Genomic DNA, 19,044 nt, shown 5'->3' on the forward strand with positions numbered 1-19,044 from the left:
TAGGCCCCCCTATGAGAGCGCTTTTTCCAGAAAAAGCGCTCTCATAGGGGGACCTACCAGAGCGCTTTCCAAAAGCGCTTTTGTATGCTGCGTAATTTTTTAATTTTTTTTGCTTTTTTACTGGTCTTTGCCAGCGCTTTTACTAAGAAGCGCTCTAGTATGTGGACCTTTAAGAGCGCTTTTAAGAAGCGCTGTAGTTGCTAAATGAGGTATTTTTATGTGCAGCCTATAATTTAATCCTCCCAGTCGACCTGTAATGTTTTCGACCTGTAATATTTTCGACCTGTAATATATTTTCGACCTGTAATATATTTTCGACTAAATTATTTCAGCCATCAGTAAGACAATATATATACTAATATATACCATTATAATATCCAAAATTATATATATACATCATTACAAAATTATATATATACATCATTACAAAATCAACAATATTATAGTTCAAATCTGCATGAAAAATAGCTTAATATAAAATTGACACAATTCCTCTTTGATTTCTTCTAACTTTAGCTTCGAGTACCCAGCAGCACGGAATTCGTCAAGGTACTATAAAACAAAAACATAATATGAATAATATATTTAGGTAAATGTAATAAATTATATGAAATTATCTTAAGTTATAACTTTATACCGTGGGAGGAATCTCTAATTGATTCGCCTGAATGATTTCTTTCATAAACCTCAATACAAAGTATCCGCAGTCTGAACTGTTACGCTGTAGCGGACACTACATAGAAAAACAAATAAGATTCTATATAAGTTGTCTTGTTTTACCAAGTAGCATAAATATTATGAGCAAATTTGTGAAAAGTAATGTACCTGCACTTCGATCCAGGTGATGTTGTTTGATTTAGTCCGGGATACCTGTGCGTCCCGTTGACTACGGAATACTTGTATTGATCTAATTAACAAATATATAAAAGCATATGTTTAGATCAATCCCACAAATAAGTAAATATATAAATATACACGAATATATATTTAGAACGATCCTACTTACAAATCAACGATTTCCTTCATGGCCGGATAATTGGTCCATTCACCCTTTACCGAATTCAGATAATACACGACTTCCCTTATCGGGTTGATAGCAAGCAGCAACCAGTGTGCTCTATAAATTAAAACAATAGGTTATATGAAAATATTGCTATACACTAAAGAAACAGAGATTAGATGAATAAAGAATGAGAAACTAACCCTACTGGTCGGGTATTATACGCCCAAAGATGCAGACATTCTGTATTGCCGGTGGACATGAATCTATCGACTAAGCGCTGTCTAACAGATTCCGGATCCGAAACAATTTCCATTCCGCTGCAATGGGCGGAAGACACGAACCGGAATCTGTTAGACAATGCAGTCCCGCGCAACACTCTGTCATACAACAACCTTAAATAAAAACATAATAAACATTAGATTCTTTTCATTGAAAAGTGTAAATAAATTATATTGTGGGACTAATTAAATAATATATCGGATGAGTGAATATTACCGGATGTATGAATGCATATTACTGACGCCTAGTTGATCTTGGTTAAAAATCTCTTGCAAGTCATCAATTGTAATATGTGACTTGAACTCAATACCGAAGACACTTTCATCCATATCGATTTCCCGTAAAGCACCATCCTTCATATCGGACATATCAACCATTGTTGCGAGTGTCGCCCGGTATCGAGGCACAAAAGCACCGCCTTTTCTTGCCGCTTGCTTCGGAGGACCACTGGGTGGTACACTACGAACCTGCTGCGTCACTTGTTGTGACTCCCGAGCGGATGCCTAAAAATCATATAAGTTAGGTAAAATATAAAATCATGCATATTTTGATTCAGATTATATATTAACACTTTAAATGTACCTCTTTTAGCGATGCAACAGACTCCTCCTCCTGTAAAATCCCTTTACCCTTAATTGCGGGTTTTATAGGAGCAGTCTAAAAATAAAATGTAAAACATAATTAATAAACGGTTTAGAATTGACATTCGAAAACTAAATGATTCATAATCGTTTTCAATTTACCTCATCACTAATGGTAATGAGCTCCGAGGGCCATGCAACAAACGATCCTATTGCATCTCGCAGCAATGTCGTCTCTGAGACCATGTCAGGTACCGGTAGAATCGCATCACGATCTAATACAACATCCACCGATACTTTCAGGTGTCCATCCGGGAGCGGTCTGTGGTGAAGTAAATCTCCCGAAGTGTTGTGCACTTTTCCCTTGCCAACTAGTCGATAATTCGGTTCCGATAAGTATAGTTGGCAAGATGAAATGCCCTAAACCAATAGTAAATATAAAGTCATTATCATTAATAAAATAGAACAATTTAAAAGGAAAAAAAATTATAATTACCTCGGGAAATTTCCTTTGATAGTTGATACTAGCCTTATCACTAGTTTCTTTCACCGATGAAGTGTTGCATTTTTCTCTCATATACGCCTCTTTATCTCTTTGCAATTCAGAGACTTGTGCTTGCAATTCCGCCAACTTTTGCAACACTTCTTCATTTGAAGGATTTCTTCTCCTAGGACTCTTGTAAAAAGAGGTTGGAGTCACACCATGACCCTTACCCCTCACCCGACCGGGATACTCGGGAGCATCTAGTACTCTACTAAGTACGCTCTCCTCACCGGTGGATGCCGATTGCGACAAGGTCTCCTGTAATTCATTTACATTTAAATAATTATTAGTGGAGATAAAAAGTCATTTGTATATTAAAAAACATTTGGGACAATCCGCTAGATCTTCTTCCAGCGCTTCTGCAATCTCTTCGACTCGATCACAATCGTATGTGTCTGTGCAATCGTCGTTTGAAGCATACTTCCTATTACACCTCGACCCAGCATTCCCGGTACTTTTCTCACCATGCATTGTCCAACATGTATAACTTCTATCAATTCCAAACCGTAGTAAATGAGATCCCAACTGATTCCCGTCAACCTTACCCCCGGCATAACAGCAACCCAAGCAAGGACACGGCATTCGAAGCGGGTCTTTGGAGTTCGCAACCGCAAACTCAACAAATTCCCATACCCCTTTCTCGTACTCTTTCGACAATCGGTTTGAATTCATCCATGTCTTATCCATGTCTTAATTAAGCTAAACAAAAACTTCTTGGTTTCTCTATCAGGTACTGAGGAATTCTGTCAAGATAATAAATAGCTATCATCATAATAGAATACCTAATCAGAATACCCGATTTCTTAAAGAAGACATTACCTTATTTCAAGGTAATATAAGTCCACAAACCAAAAAACTGGTTGAGAGACACTAAATTGATATTAAATAGAACCATAAACAATAAACTATAAGCAGAAAATAACAAACTATAAGCAAGAAGAAAGGGATAGTAACCTGAGTTAGACTTTATGTGGGAGACGGGTAGGTTTGAATCGGCGTTGTACAAGTAGAAACCAGAGCCTTCAAAGTAACTGTAAAATTAAACACACACGATGCAGTTAAATACACCACTACTAACACAATATCAAAAAAACCCCAATCTAAATTGAACATATTAAAGTTAGTTTCTATACTGCAAAATTCATCATAATACCAGTAATTTGAGAAAGAAATTTACTAATAAGCCAGATTCAACAATTTAGGAATTTACTAAATAAACTATTTAGTAACTCCAAACATTTGCAACACAAAAGTAAAACAATAAGGGAGACCACATGTACCTATATCAAATGGTTAAAACCAATGAAACCAGTATGACACATCCAAGGCAGATAAGTTGGTAACTATTGTTTTTCACTTCTAACTCTTCTTTTTTATTGATATTCAACTCTACTTGTTTGTGATATTTTTCTTTTTGGTAAACTTTTTAATTAAATTATTTACTTTTGATAACTTCAGCAGAATGAATGCATAAAGAAAGTTAAGATTATATCCCTTTCTTTTGTATATCTCTCAACTCTCAAGTATATTCCAAGTTAATATGACAACTCATCATTTAAAATTATCTAACAAATTCTATAAGAGATAAAATAGTAATGAAGAAAATCTATTTAACATACTTTCATCAAACAAAATCTATTTAACAAATTCTACAAGAGATAAAATTATCTAAATTCTAACAAAATCTAACAAATTATCTAACAAATTCCTCAAACAAACTTTCATTTTCAAATTGATATCAAACAACACAGCAGGAAGTAGTTTTCAACATACATAGTTACCTTGATCCATTCTATTTCAACAAACTTTCTTCATTACTATTTTATCTCTATCATAAATTTTTCTACTGCAAATTAAATGTGACAAATAACAATCATCCGTATCAGAAAGCAACAATGTGCAGTTCAAATTTCGCAACACTATAGCTCTGTACCATTGCTATTTGACAAACCCTAACGCCAATTGCAATGACTGATAAAACCTTTGCTGATTATACAAACCCTAATGCCAATTGCAATGACTGTATTCAAAATCAAAGTCGAGCATATATAAAACCCAGCTATGCAGAATCAAAATCAAAGATACCTGTGAAAATCAGAATCGATTCGAGGAGAAGAAGATGCCTTCGCGTATGAACTTCGCGTATGAACTTTGTTGTTGAGCTACGGTGGCGAAGAGAAGAAGATGATTGTAGGATGAATGTGGTTGCAGTGAAGAGAAGGAGATGAACGTATGGCTCTACGGCGGCGATTTCCCGTGGAATAGTAGCAGAGCGAAGGGAGATATGGGTTTCGTTACTAGCTTAGAGAAGAACAGTACTGAAGGCAAATAGCGTGTTTTGTTAATTTTGTTTTAGAAATTTTAATTTTAAATTAGCTACTAGAGCGCTTTTCAAAAGCGCCTTTGTAACCCCATCTACACCAGCGCTTTTTGAATAAAAGCGCTTTCGTATCCCCCCCTTTACCAGCGCTTTTGAAAGCGCTTTCGTTCCCCCCACGTTCCCCCCACCTACCAGAGCGCTTTTGTAAAGCGCTTTCGTACCCCCCCCCTACCAGAGCGCTTTTGAAAAGCGCTCTCATAACCCCCCCCTACCAGAGCGCTTCTTAAAAGCGCTTTCATACCCCCCCACTATTAGAGCGCTTTTTTAGCGTGTTTTTTAATTTTGTCTTTAGCGAAGCCTATGCCAGCGCTTTTCCTAAAAGCGCTTTCGTAGGGGTGCTGCTAAAAGCCAAATTTGGCGTAGTGAAGGGACCGCCTAGGATGCAATGGAGCGGAGATAACGGTGCCCTTGGGTGCTAAAGAGGCAAAAGGAAAAGAGATTGGTTTGTGTCTTTTAGGGTAGATGAGTGATGAACAGTTCCCAATACCGGGCCACTCACCACTTTCTCTACTTTGTTTTAATCTGAACCATTGTTAGATGTTTTAAAGTGTTTTTGGTTGTGTATTTTTTTAGGGAATTTACTTCACGATTCGAATCACATAAAATGTATAATGATCGAGAAGCAGATTAGAGAATAAATCCCACTCACTTCCATCCCATTATGTAATGTTTGAGAAACAGATTAGAGAATGAATCTCACTCATTTCTCTCCCATTAATTAATGTTTGAGAAACAGATTAGGGAATGAATCCCACTCGTTTCTCTCCCATTAAGTAGCGACCGAGAAACAGATTAGGGAATGAATCCCACTCGTTTCTATGCCACTAAGCGATTGAGAAATAGATTAGGGAATGAATCCCACTCATTTCTCCATCACTTTCTTAATGTGATTCGCATCTTCCTTTTATTAATGTTTTAATGTCGAAACAGAAAAGAATGAAATAAGGGAACTAACCTATTCTCTAATCTAAATTGTCTATACAAGTCTAAATCTTATTGTTAACATGGTGATTAAATCCTAAATGCAGCATACAAGTGATATTAACAAGGTAGGCCAAAGGTATGGCCAAAAGCTAAGCAACAAAGTCACACAACAAATATACAAACTCAACATGTAAATGATACAAAAGCAATTCAAACAATAGTGCAAAAATGAAACTAAAAAATACTACTATTTTTTATGGTATTTTTATGAAGGAAATTAAATGTCAAAGTTAACCTAGAAACTACCATTTTTATGAGTTTTCTAATGTCAATTATCACCTAAAAATCTAACAAAATTTTAATGGTTTTTTATGTGACAAAAAGACAAGAATTTAATCAAGCAAGCGAGTTAAAAATACAAGCCTAAACTAATATTTTTTATGGGTTTTTAATGTCATTGATTACCTACAAATCTAACAAAAAATATGATTCTAAATGTTATTGTTATCTAAAAAATCTAATAAGGAAATTATGATTTTCACATGCTTTTTACTATCTAAAAAAATTAGAACTAAACTATGTCAAAAACTCCTAAATTCTAACAAGAAAAAAATGGGAACAGGGGGGTATGAAGTCTGGAGTTATGGGCGCAGATAGCAACCAACACAGGCCCAGTGGAAGGCCCAAAGGCGTTTTTGGTAATTCAATTTTCAATTTTCTTTTGTATGGTCAAAAACAGATGTTATGGGCTATAAGGGGGTGCATACTAGAATCGTTTGAAGCCCAAATGAAGTTTTTGCATCATCCTCACATGCCAAAAATGGCTGGCAACGGGCCTAGCGTGGTGGCCCATCAGGATTGTTTTTTTGTTCAGGATTAGTGTAAACAGATGGGGATGTAGGCTCAAAGGAGTGTATGGCGCTAGCAATTCAATGGATTGAGCCCAAGTTCAAGATTATGACCATCAGATTTATCCAGATTTTGATCATTGATTTACTGCTAATGACTCAATTAATGCCCCGGTTCTAATATTTCTCTAGACTATTATTAGATTATGTTAACACTACCAGAAACCATATGTTAATTAGATGTTCAAACTCTAGGCTAATTAATTATATCATGAAAATCTTGTGATAATTAACACATTAATTTAAAAGGGAAATAATTTGGGATTTTAGGGTTACCAGCAATGTGGCGATTGAACTTTCTCTTCTCACGATTCACGCCGTTCTCAGCTCTCCTCCGGCAGGCTTCTTCTTCATCCCTCATGAAGTCACGGTGGCCGGCGACTATTAAGCCTCCTTCTCCTCCGACGACACACTCTCTCGCTTCCGATTCTAGACTCTCCGATCTCGACCTCATCTCAAGACTTCTCGGCTCACTCTCTCACTCGCGTCGTTCGATTCTCCTAACTCCCTTGCGATCCATTTCGTTTCACGGAGACAAGTTCGGAGACTCTTTGAGTTTGACGAAACCGAGTACGAAATCTGGAGAAGTTCCTCAAGAATTCAGGTATGCTCGCTTGCGTTTCTTATTCGTTCATTCTTCTTCCTCTCATTCTCCGATTTGAACTCCGGTGTGCGAGTGTCGTGGTGATGAGGATTGCTTGTGGTTCGCAGAGCTTGGGAGATTGATGTTATGGCTCTGTAATTGATGAAGAATTCGTGGCGAGAATCTTGGTATTGAAGATTGTATCAAAGAAGGATTGGAGGTGGAAGAGTGATGAAGAGAGGGAGACTTGGTGGTGACTGGTGTGAAGAGGAATGTGAAGGTGGAATCGAGAGAGGTAAGAGTGAATTCTGTTACATTTTTCTGTTATCCCTTTCTGATCTCCTTTTTTTTTCTCCCTTAGCTCTGTTAGAAGGTTAAGGTAGTTCTGCCGATTCTGTTAGAGAGTTAGGATGAGGTTATATTGATTCAGTTAGGTTGTTAGGATTTGAAAGTTAGTTATGACTTCTGTAATTGGCAGTTTGTGTAGTTTGAAGTTTTATTTTGCCATTGCTTGGATGTGAGACTGATTTGGATGGCTCTGAATTGTATTGAGCAGTGACTGAATTTGTGTTTGAACACGTTTAATGACTGAATATGCAACATGAGTCAACACCTGTTCATTTCCTTCTTTTCTCTGATTTGAGCTTCTTGATGTGAATTGTATGGTGAGTAATTGTGAATTGGTTTTTGTGTGTGGACTGTTTATTTTTTGTTTGAATTGGTACTGATGTGATTATGCAGGGACTGTGTCTGTTCTTATTGATTGCAGGCCGCTCCTTGTACCTTTAAGAACATGGCTGCGAGTCTGGTTTACTCATAATCTGATACTACTCCCCTTTTTTTGGTATATTTGCAGCAGGTTGGTTTTTGCCTCATTTGAGTTTCAATTGTGCAGGTCTTGTAGCGGCAAGGGCATGTTGGTTTGTAATGATGAAGTGAGAATTCGGCAAAGTTTAGAGGAAGAGTAACATGAGGTTTTTAGAATCAAAGAAGAGCATAGGCTTAGGAGTTTTAGGATTTGATTTGTATGGGATTTTTTGTAATGAAATTTGATGGGCTTTTTGTAGTTTGGATATGTATGGACTTTTGAATATTTTCTTGTAATGAACATGAACATGGATTTTAGTAAAGGGATTTGAAATGAATATATGGACACTTGAATTTTTTTTGTAATCTTGTGTGAGTTCTAATCTTGGATGTTGTAATGGTAATTGGGATAGAACAAATGTGTAGATTTTTGAATTTAAATTTTGAATGGATTTGAATTAACAGCCTTGAACTCAAAATAACTCATATGTGCAAATTCCTTTGAATCACTCTTGAGTGATGAATAAAACATGCACTTGAGATCCTCGATATCAAAAGAGAACCATAACCCACAAACTTGAATCACACTTCTCGCCCACTCAGAAATATTGAACTCCATATTGAATCCAAATCCATCCTCACTTCTTGATGTGATCAACCTACTAGCTTTATTGCTAAAGCTCTTACTTGAGAAATCCTTAAAAGATAAGGCTTGAAGCATGGGGAATCCTTGAAGAAGATAGGAATTGAAGCACAAATAATCATCTTGACACAAAATCCAATTAACCTCCACAAATGAATCTTGACAAACTCAAACGCCACGAACGACAAACCCCATCTCAATGGTATTCAGTCGAAACCTTGAATGATGCACACCTTGTGACTTGGTGAAGAATTAATCCATGAATCAGCCCGAATACACGTTTTAGTGCGTACAGAAGAACCAGTTGACACGAACTTATCTGAAATAGGAACCTCAAAGCCATAAAGGGACCTCAAGCTTTCAAAATCCTCGATCCCATGCTTTTAGATGCTTTATGATGCATGAGTTATGTTAATGCCTTAATGGAGAGATGTACATGAGATGCGAAGCTAAAGCCTAAGCCAGATAAAATTGAAAGGGTAGGACAAATTTGGGGTATGACAAAACCCAAAACTCCTCCGTACATCTTCTTCTTCTTCCTCGCTCACGTACTCTCTGCTTCCTCGCTCTCACTCCCTCCGCCGTGGTCTCAGCCCCTCCTCCGTCCCTCCGTCGTCGTCTCAACTAGCCGCCGTCGTCGTCTTCTTGTTGCTTCTCTCAGAATCAAAGTCTTGTGGGATTTTAGGGTTTTTCTTGGTCAAAATCAAAGTCCAGTTCTGCTTCTGTTCAGGTAAAGTCTTCCCACTATTTTAAGAGCAAATTGTGAGAATACTTTGAAACATTTATGAGAGATAATGGTATAGTTTACTCTAAAAGTATGATATCAAGCAAATAGTTTCTGGTTCTGCTTCTGTTCATAATTTCTGTAATGTAGAAATTTGTTTTTGTGTTGCTATCTTATTTGATCCTGAAGTGATAATGGTATAGTTTACTCTAAAAGTATGATAGCAAGCAAATAGTTTTTTCTATGTATCTTTGGCTTATGATTCATCATAATGGTATAGTTTACCATGTACAATGTTTGACAAGTCTAATATATCTTATCAACAAATAATCATAGCCTGATATATCTTTGCCATTATATCCAAATCAAATCCCACTCTCCTTTGATTGTAAGTCAGTTCCTTCACTATGCTTCTATTGCTTGCTTCTTCTTCTGGATACAGGCTCAACTCTCCATCACTCACATAAGTTAATTCTTCCAATTTCTCTAAATAACACTATATCACGATAGAGGACGGTTATTGTATTTTGAAAGTTAAAGAAGATGTTTGTGTTATTTAGCTAAATCTAAAGGGAGTTGAGTGTATTTTCCTCTTTATTTTGTTAGACATCAATGCTGCCCCGTTATGAAAATACATGCTAAATTGTTGTTTTCTCATGAGATATAATTGCTCCACCTTGATTTCTCCATTTGTATGACTCGACTATGATTTGTGGTCGTTTTCACGACGTTGTTTTGACATGCGTAGTTGCTGCCCCGGTTTCTAAGTAGTTGTTAAACTTTGATTTACCTTGCGGTACTATGTATCTAGAATTGCTATAACATCTGGGTTATGATTATTTTTCAGGAGATATTAAAGATTTTTTAAAAGAATATCACTAGAGACATCAGATTAGCTTACGGTGTGTGGTTCCAAAAGTTTCTGAATTTCTCTAAAGGTAATTAGTTATTCTTTTGCTAATATAAAAATGTATGTCAAAATAATATTAATCTATTCTTAATCATTGTAGTTTGTGCTACAGTTTGCATATAGTTCCTTCACTTTTATGATATTTGTATTTAACTGCCTCGTGTGTGTGTGTGTTTAATTTTACAGTTACTTTGAAGTCTCTGGTTTCTACTTGTACAACGCCGATTCAAACCTACCCATCTCCCACATAAAGTCTAACTAAGGTTACTATCCCTTTCTTCTTGCTTATAGGTTGTTATTTTCTGCTTATAGTTTATTGTTTATGGTTCTATTTAATATCAATTTAGTGTCTCTCAACCAGTTTTTTGGTTTGTGGACTTATATTACCTTGAAATAAGGTAATGTCTTCTTTAAGAAATCGGGTATTCTGATTAGGTATTCTGATTAGGTATTCTATTATGATGATAGCTATTTATTATCTTGACAGAATTCCTTAGTACCTGATAGAGAAACCAAGAAGCATTTGTTTAGCTTAATTAAGACATGGATAAGACATGGATGAATTCAAACCGATTGTCGAAAGAGTACGAGAAAGGGGTATGGGAATTCGTTGAGTTTGCGGTTGCGCACTCCGAAGACCCGCTTCGAATGCCGTGTCCTTGCCTGGGTTGCTGTTATGGGGGTAAGGTTGACGGGAATAAGTTGGCATCCCATTTACTACGGTTTGGAATTGATAGAAGTTATACATGTTGGACAATGCATGGTGAGAAAAGTAACGGGAATGCTGAGTCGAGTTGTAATAGGAAGTATGCTTCAAACGACGATTGCACAGACACATACGATTGCGATCGAGTCGAAGAGATTGCAGAAGCGCTTGAAGAAGATCTTGCGGATTGTCCCAAAATGTTTGAGAGGTTGGTAAGCGATGCAGAGAAACCGTTGTATGAAGGTTGTACAAAATTCACAAGATTGTCTACGGTGTTAAAGTTGTACAACTTAAAGGCGGACAATGGATGGTCGGATAAAAGTTTCACAGAGTTATTAGCCCTTATGAAAGATATGCTACCAGATGATAATGTTCTTCCCAATCGAACGTATGAGGCCAAAAAGATGTTGTCCTCTATTGGCATGAGCTATGATAAGATACATGCATGTCCAAACGATTGCGTTTTGTTTCGAAACGAGTATGCAGCGTTGAATGAGTGTCCTAAATGTGGTGCCCCTCGATATAAGAAAAAGTTGTCTCCTGCTAAAGTCTTATGGTATTTTCCTATAATTTTGAGATTTAGACGCATGTATCGTAGTGAGACCGATTCAAGACACTTGACTTGGCATGCAGATGAAAGAATTATTGATGGAAAGTTGCGACATCCGGCAGACTCACCACAATGGTCGAAAGTTGATACTGATTATCCTGAATTTGGAAAAGAAGCAAGAAACCTTCGGTTGTCATTGTCTACTGATGGAATGAACCCGCATGGTATTCAAAGTATCTCACATAGCACATGGCCTGTGATTCTTATGATTTATAACCTACCTCCGTGGCTATGTATGAAGCGTAAGTACATGATGTTATCTATGCTAATTTCTGGGCCTAAACAACCAGGGAATGACATAGACGTATACTTGGCACCCTTAATCGAAGATTTAAAGTTTTTGTGGGAGAACGGTGTGGAGGTTTACCATGGGTATAGGAAGGAAAGTTTCAACTTGAGGGCGATGTTGTTTGGAACAATTAATGATTTTCCAGCATACGGAAATCTATCCGGGTACAGCAATAAAGGTCAAAAGGCGTGTCCTGTTTGTGAAGACGAAACCGATAGGACACGATTGGAGCTTTGTCAGAAGAATGTCTTTCTCGGCCATCGTAGATTCTTAAATTCTAATCATCACTACCGTGGGTGGAGAAAAGCATTCAATGGAAAGGCCGAACATCGTACAGCCCCGCCTTTTTTGTCAGGTGATCAAATTTTTGAAAAGGTGAAAGATATGAGCACTTAGTTTGGCAAGCCTTTTGCACATTCACTTGTCAAGGGTGGGTGGAAGAAGAAGTCAATTTTTTTTTAACTTCCATATTGGAAGTCGTTGTACGTAAGACATTTCCTGGATGTTATGCATATTGAAAAAAATGTATTTGACAGCGTCATAGGTACGTTACTCAATATACAAGGAAAGTCTAAGGATGGCCTCAACATAAGGAAGGACATGGTAAACATGGGAATGAGAACTGAATTGGGACCCGTGACGAAAGGAAAACAAACATATCTGCCACCTGCTGTTTACACTCTATCTAGAAAGGAGAAGAAAACATTGTGTAAGTTCCTCAGTGAAGTTAAAGTTCCAGAAGGCTACTCTTCAGATATTAGAAGACTTGTGTCCATGAAAGACCTCAAGTTAAAGAGTTTGAAGAAGCATGATTGCCATGTTATAATGGAACACTTTTTACCAATAGGTATACGTTCTATTCTGCCAGAAAAAGTAAGAAGCGCAATAACTAAGTTGTGTTTCTTCTTCAGGTCAATTTGCAGTAAGGTGGTCGATCCCGCGATCTTACCAACATTGCAAAAAGAGATAGTTGTTACTTTATGTGATCTTGAAATGTATTTTCCTCCCTCGTTTTTTGACATAATGGTTCATCTAGTCGTTCATCTTGTGAAAGAGACACAATTGTGCGGACCAGCTTATATGAGATGGATGTACCCTGCTGAACGTTATATGAAAATATTAAAAGGGTACGTGAAAAACAGAAGTCGACCGGAGGGTTGTATTGCCGAACGATACATTGTTGAAGAAGCGGTTGAGTTTTGTACTGAATATCTGTCAAATGTTCAATCAATTGGACTCCCCAAATCTCATATTGTCGAAAAAAAAGAAGGAAAAAGGCTAATTGGAAATAAAGTTGTGACAATATCAATGGTCGAACGGGATCAAGCGCACTTGTATGTTCTGCACAATGAGATTGAGGTTGAGCCGTATGTTGAAATGCACAAGGTTGTTCTCCGAGATTTAAATCCAAATAGAAATGAGAACTGGATAGTACGAGAGCACAATCGAAGTTTCATACCGTGGTTTAGGGATCATATTTATTCAAAGTATCGTTCAGATCCTGCTTCAGTAACAGAAAGGTTGAGATGTTTAGCCTATGGTCCAAGTGTAATTGTGCTTTCTTATAGCGCATACGCAATTAATGGATACACATTTTATACCAAAGAACAGGATGATAAAAGTACTATGCAAAATAGTGGTGTTACCTTGGTAGCTGAAGCAATGCACATATCAAGTGCGAATGACTTAAATCCGAAATTTGCAAATTTGTCATATTTTGGGGTTATCGAGCGCATTTTGGTGTTTGATTACGCGAAGTTTCAGATTCCTGTATTTGGTTGCAAGTGGGTTGAAAATAATAGTGGCATACGAATGGATAAGTCAGGATTTTTGCAAGTGGATCTCAATAGGGTAGGGTACAAAGATGAGCCTTTCATTCTAGCCTCTCAAGCTAAACAAGTGTTCTATGTCAATGATCCGACAAGTACGAAATGGTCTATAGTGCTTTTATCTAACAAAATAGTTGATGAAAACATTGAACATCAAGGTGATATTGGTGTTGGCATTGAATCTTGTACAAGAAACGATCAAAATGAGAATGAATCTTGTACTAGAAATGATCATAATGAGGGTATTTGGATCAATCCAACCGTCCGCGTTGTTAAGAGACGCGTAGAACACAATCCTACCAAGAAAAGAAAGAGACGTTAGTGATAAAGGTAATAGTATACATATTCCGACTAATTTGCTTTATTCAATTTGTACCGATTGTTTTATTCAATAGTATAGTACTTATTCAATTTTGGTGCATATTCTCATTTTGTACATAACTTTTGAACCATGTATCCGTTTGTTGACTTCTTTACATGTAACTATACTATTTTGACGATTCCGGAGCTGCTCATGCATTTATCTTTACATTTCGGGACTGTTTTTTTATCGGTTTTGCTTCTGCCCGTAATCAAAAGTCGGGCTTAGGGTCTGAATTTCGGAAAACCGACTTTATTTTTGAGTCCGTGGGGACGTTTTACCATAGCCATGTAAATTTCGTTCAATTCCGACAACTTTCTTTTTTGACGCTTATTTTGATTTGTACCGATTTCGTTTCCGATTTACTTGTACATGCATGGTTTGACTTCCATTTGACTTGTATAGATTGTTAGCTTATTAATAGTGTACTAATGTGCTTTAGTTTGTTTGATACAGGTTCAATGGCTCCGGATAGAGATGCTCCACCTGAAAACTCACAAGAAAGAGATGCTCAAGAAAGAGATGCCACAGATACAAATGCTCCACCTGATACTGAAGCAAAAGAAGTTGCACGAGGCATCACCATTATGAAGGGAATCATTCGACATAGAGACCAAGGATTAGTATTCCATTTGGATTGGAATTCTGATAAACAAGCAATTGGTCCTAATTCTGCAAAGTTGACAAGCTATATTGGTACACTTGTTCGTATGCATATTCCGGTCTCCATAGCTAAATGGAATCTGAAAAGCGAAGAGTTGGATGCGAAAAAAAAAGCGATTTGGGACGAGCTTCAGGTATATATCATATATGGTTAATTGTTGTTATTATCTTGACGATAAATTGTTTAAATTACTTATACTAACACACTATGCGTATGTTTTTTTGCAGAAGACTTTTGAGATACCAGATGATCGTAGACGCTACATACTTAGTTTGGCCGGCAAAAGATATAGAGGGTGGAAAGCTTTTTTGACAAACACCTATCTTAAGGATAAAGATGGAAACTTTCTTGAAGAGGCACCGGGACGGCCAAAAAAGTATGAGATCTTCATTGATGAAAAAGATTGGGCTGAGTTTGTAAAGCAAAGAGATGAAGATTTTCGGAAAAGGAGTGCCACGAATAGTGCGAGAGCATCCAAACCCGCGTATCCATACAAAAAAGGGCGTTTGGGATATGCACGCTTAGAGGATAAAATTGTAAGTAAATAGAAATACGTTTTAACTAATTGTCTAAATGTGCATGTTTTATTTGACGATTTTATCATTTGTGTCAATGCATAGTTAGAGGAGACTAAAAGTGAGGAAACTTCACTTCCTGTACATGTGTTGTGGAAGGAAGCTCGTGTGGGCAAGAATCAAGCTGTCGATCCCAATGTTCAGAGAGTTTATACTGAATGTGTAAGTATAATGCTGTGTCTTTAATTAAATCAAATGTTTTTTAATATATAAATGATTTTTTATCTCCACTAATAATTATTGAAATGTAAATGAATTACAGGAGACCTTGTCGCAATCGGTATCCACCGGTGAGGGGAGCGTACTTAGTAGAGCACTAGATGCTCCTGAGTATCCCGGTCGGGTGAGGGGTAAGAGTCATGGTGTGACTCCAACCTCTTTTTACAAGAGTCCTAGGAGAAGATCAAATCTTACCAATGAAGAAGTGTTGCAAAAGTTGCAGGAATTGCAAGCACAAGTCTCTGAATTGCAAAGAGATAAAGATATGTATATGAGAGAAAAGTGCAACACTTCATCGGTGAAAGAAACTAGTGATAAGGCTAGTATCAACTGTCAAAGGAAATTTCCCGAGGTAATTATAAATTTTTTTTCCTTACAAATTGTTCTATTTTATTAATGATAATGACTTTATATTTACTATTGGTTTAGGGCATTTCATCTTGCCAACTATACTTATCGTCACCGAATTATCGACTAGTTGGCAAGGGAAAAGTGCACAACACTTTGGGAGATTTACTTCACCATAGACCGCTCCCGGATGGACACCTGAAAGTATCGGTGGATGTTGTATTAGATCATGATGCGATGCTACCGGTACCTGACATGGTCTCAGAGACGACATTGCTGCGAGATGCAATAGGATCATTTGTTGCATGGCCCTTGGAGCTCATTACCATTAGTGATGAGGTATATTGAAAACGATTATGAATCATTTAGTTTTCGAATGTCAATTCTAAACCGTTTATTAATTATTTTTTACATTTTAATTTTAGACTGCTCCTATAAAACCCGCAATTAAGGGTAAAGGGATTTTACAGGAGGAGGAGTCTGTTGCATCACTAAAAGAGGTACATTTAAAGTGTTAATATATAATCTGAATCTAAATCTGCATGATTTTATATTTTACCAAACTTATATGATTTTTAGGCATCCGCTCGGGAGTCACAACAAGTGACGCAGCAAGTTCGTAGCGTACCACCCACTGGTCCTCCGAAGATAGCGGCAAAAAAAGGCGGTGCTTTTGTGCCTTGATACCGGACGACGCTCGCAACAATGGTTGATATGTCCGATTTGAAGGATGGTGCTTTACGTGAAATCAATATGGATGAAAGTGTCTTCGGTATTGAATTCAAGTCACATATTGCAATTGATGACTCGGAAGAGATTTTTACGCATGAACAACTAGGCGTCGGTAATATGCACTCATACATCCGGTAATATTCACTCATCCGATATATTATTTAATTAGTCCCACAATATAATTTATTTACACATTTCAATGAAAATAATCTAATGTTTATTATGTTTTTATTTAAGGTTGTTGTATGACAGAGTGTTGCGCGGGACTGTATTGTCTAACAGATTCCGTTTCGTGTCTTCCGCCCATTGCAGCGGAATGGCAATTGATTCGGAACCGGAATCAGTTAGACAGCTCTTAGTCGATAGATTCATGTCCACCGGCAATTCAGAAAGTCTGCATCTTTGGGCGTATAATACCCGACCAGTAGGGTTAGTTCTCATTCTTGGTTCATCTAATCTCTATTTCTTTTGTGTATAGCAAAATTTTCATATAACCTATTGTTTTAATTTATAGAGCACACTGGTTGTTGCTTGCTATCAACCCTATAAGAGAAGTCGTGTATTATCTGAATTCGGTAAATGGTGACTGGACCAATTATCCGACTATGAAGGAAATCGTTGATTTGTAAGTGGGATCGTTCTAAATATTCGTGTATATTTATATATTTACTTATTTGTGGGATTGATCTAAACATATGCTTTTATATATTTGTTAATTAGATCAATACAAGTGTTCCGAAGTCAACGAGACGCACAGGTATCCCGGACTAAATCAAACAACATTACTTGGATCAAAGTGCAGGTACATTATTTTTCACAATTTTGCTTATAATATTTATGCTACTTGATAAAACAAGACAACTATAAAATCTTATTTGTTTTTCTATGTAGTGTCCGCAACAGCGAAACAGTTCAGATTGCGGATACTTTGTTTTGAGGTTTATGAAAGAAATCCTTCAGGCGAATCAATTAGAGATTCCGCTCACGGTATGAATTTATAACTTAAGATAATTTCATATAATTTATTACATTTAACTAAATATATCATTCATATTATGTTTTTGTTTTGTAGTACCTTGACGAATTCCGTGCTGTTGGGTACCCGAGACTTAAGTTGGAAGAAATCAAAGAGGATTTGTGTCACTTTTATATTAAGCAATTTTTCATGTAGGATTTGTGTCGATTTGAATTATAATATTATTGATGTTGTAATGATGTATATATATAATTTTGGATATTATAATGGTATTATATTAGTATATATATATATATATTGTCTTACTGATGGCTGAAATTATATCGTCGAAAATATATTACAGGTCGAAAATATTACAAGTTGAAAACATATTACAGGTCGAAAATATTACAGGTCGACTGGGAGGATTAAATTACAGGCTGCACATTAAAATACCTTATTTAGCAACGACAACGCTTTTAAAAAGCGCTCTTAAAGGTCCATCTACAAAAGCGCTTCTTAGTAAAAGCGCTGCCAAAGAATAATAAAAAAGCATAAAAAATAAAAAAAAAACGCAACATACAAAAGCGCTTTTGGAAAAGCGCTCTTATAGGGGGGGCTACCAGAGTGCTTTTTCCATGAAAGCGCTCTTATAGGGGGGCCTACCAGAGCGCTTTTTCCAGAAAAGCGCTCTTATAAGGGGGCCTACCAGAGCGCTTTTTCCAGAAAAGCGCTCTTATGGGGGGCCTACCAGAGCGCTTTCTGAAGCGCTTTTGTTACCTACGCCAGCGCTGGCTTTCACAGCGCTTTTAAGCGCTTTTAAAGCCCATAAAAAGCGCTTTTAAAGCCCCAGCGTGTTGTAGTGTCATCCATATTCCACAAATGAAAATCGTCATTCTTCTTCTTAATAGTAAAATGTAATCAAATTCAACGTTGTTTATTCATTGTCTTTCTTAATCTTCTTCTTCATATGCTTTCTTTCATTTTTCTTTCTATACGCTCTAATTTTCATTACCATTGTAGAACTTGCAAGGTACGTCATTTTTCGAACTATTCATTCCATCTGGTTCAAGAATAATGTTTTTAAATCTGGTTCAAGAATGAAGCTATTGTGAAAGTTTTATCTGCCTTGTATTTTTTCTTCATAGCAACACAAAGTAGATCAATTTCAACTTCAATTTTAGACAAGTAGATCATTTTTTTCGTCTTCATTTTCCACGAATCTTTTCAATAAAAGGTACGTTCGTGAAATATGAGTTGATATGTTTTTGTTTTTTTGTTGATAAATGTTGTTGATTACTGTTTCTCAGAACAAGAACAAAACATTGCTAAGTCACAAGAAAAAACCTTCTTGCTACTTAGAAATGTTTTAATTTTGTGAAGCTTTCAGCATTAATTTCTTATGTAGATTGACAGAAGATTTAGTTGAGTTTATTATATCGTATGTAGATTGATTGTTTCATTAACCTT

At 36.7% G+C, this 19,044-nt stretch overlaps 1 long non-coding RNA gene across 1 annotated transcript; it reads right to left on the reverse strand.

Moving 5' to 3' along the window:
• Positions 1–2,767: 2,767 nt before the first annotated feature.
• On the reverse strand, positions 2,768–4,880 carry LOC131635825 (uncharacterized). Its single transcript, XR_009293881.1, has 3 exons — positions 4,493–4,880; positions 3,362–3,438; positions 2,768–3,150 (listed from the first exon to the last, which is right to left on the reverse strand). It is a non-coding gene; the product is annotated as an uncharacterized LOC131635825 (long non-coding RNA).
• Between the last annotated feature and the right edge of the window lie 14,164 nt (positions 4,881–19,044).

This window comes from Vicia villosa, unplaced genomic scaffold (assembly GCF_029867415.1).
Source record: "Vicia villosa cultivar HV-30 ecotype Madison, WI unplaced genomic scaffold, Vvil1.0 ctg.001555F_1_1, whole genome shotgun sequence".
Taxonomy (NCBI): domain Eukaryota; kingdom Viridiplantae; phylum Streptophyta; class Magnoliopsida; order Fabales; family Fabaceae; genus Vicia; species Vicia villosa.